Raw genomic sequence first — 1,570 nt, 5'->3', positions numbered from 1 at the left:
GCCCACCAGCAGCCCCCCTGCAACGAGATGCTCAGCACCGCTGCCAGGTCCCACCTGCAGCATCCCCACCCCACCGCCGGGTCTGCCCCCCCTTACCTCGGTCCTGCACCCTGTGGAAGTCGTGCGCAAAGGGCAGGCGGTCCTGCAGAGAGAGGGGAGCGAGGGCAGGCAGGGAGCGGCACCGCACCCAGCGGGGAAACCCATCCCTGGGGGCTGCCAGGAGGAGCTGGGGCTCCATGCCCCTCCTCGCCAGGAGCTGGCATCGAGCATCACTGCATCCCAAGGGATTCAGGAATTGACCTCGCAGCCCCAGGCCATGGAGCTGGGAGCCGGCACTGAGCATTGCTGCATCCCGAGGGATGCAGGAACCAACCACGCAGCCCTGGGCCATGGAGCTGGGAGCCGGCACTGAGCATCGCTGCATCCCAAGGGATGCAGGAACCAACTGGGCTGCAGACCTGGGAGCAGACATGGAGCATCACTGCATCCCAAGGGATGCAGGAACAAACTGGGCTGCAGAGCTGGGAGCAGACATGGAGCATTGCTGCATCCCAAGGGATGCAGGAATTGACCTCGCAGCCCCGGGCCATGGAGCTGGAAGCCGGCACTGAGCATCACTGCATCCTGAGGGATGCAAGAACTGACTGCGTAGCCCTGGGCCATGGAGCTGGGATCTGGCACTGAGCATTGGCGAATCCTGAGGGATGCAGGAACCAGCTGGGCTGCAGAGCTGGGAGCAGGCATGGAGCACCGCTGCATCCCGATGCAGGAATTGACGTTGCAGCCCTGGGCCATGGAGCCGGGAGCTGGCACTGAGCATCGCTGCATCCCGAGGGATGTAGGAACTGACCAGGCTGTGGAGCTGGGAGCAGGCATGGAGCATCGCTGCATCCCAAGGGATGCAGGAATTGACCTCACAGCCCCAGGCCATGGAGCTGGGAGCAGGCATGGAGCATCGCTGCATCCCAAGGGATGCAGGAATTGACCTCGCAGCCCCGGGCCATGGAGCTGGGAGCCAGCACCGAGCATCGCTGCATCCTGAGGGATGCAAGAACTGACTGTGTAGCCCTGGGCCATGGAGCTGGGAGCTGGCACTGAGCATCGCTGCATCCCGAGGGATGCAGGAGCCAACTGGGCTGCAGAGCTGGGAGCAGACATGGAGCATCGCTGCATCCCGATGCAGGAATTGACCTCACAGCCCCGGGCCATGGAGCTGGGAGCTAGCACTGACCATCGCTGCATCCCAAGCGATGCAGGAACCAAACAGTCTGCGGAGCTGGGAGCAGGCATGGAGCATTGCTTAATCCCAAGGGATGCAGGAACCAACTGCACAGCCCTGGGCTGTGGAGCTGGGAGCCGGCACCGAGCATCGCTGCATCCTGAGGGATGCAGGAACTGACCGGGCTGTGGAGCTGGGAGCTGGCACTGAGCATCGCTGCATCCCGAGGGATGCAGGAACCAACTGGGCTGCAGAGCTGGGAGCAGACATGGAGCATTGCTGCATCCCAAGGGATGCAGGAATTGACCTCGCAGCCCCGGGCCATGGAGCTGGGAGCCGGCACGGGGCATC

General features: G+C 63.8%; 1 protein-coding gene across 1 annotated transcript in view; it reads right to left on the bottom strand.

The window, feature by feature from the left end:
• Positions 1-1,570, bottom strand: part of EPHX2 (epoxide hydrolase 2) — a 12,989-nt gene that overhangs the window by 4,617 nt on the left and 6,802 nt on the right. The window lies entirely within an intron of this gene.

The sequence above is a fragment of the Egretta garzetta genome, unplaced genomic scaffold (assembly GCF_000687185.1).
Source record: "Egretta garzetta isolate BGI_Z169 unplaced genomic scaffold, ASM68718v1 scaffold218, whole genome shotgun sequence".
In the NCBI taxonomy this organism is placed as follows: domain Eukaryota; kingdom Metazoa; phylum Chordata; class Aves; order Pelecaniformes; family Ardeidae; genus Egretta; species Egretta garzetta.
This window is presented reverse-complemented; position numbering and strand designations above follow the sequence as displayed.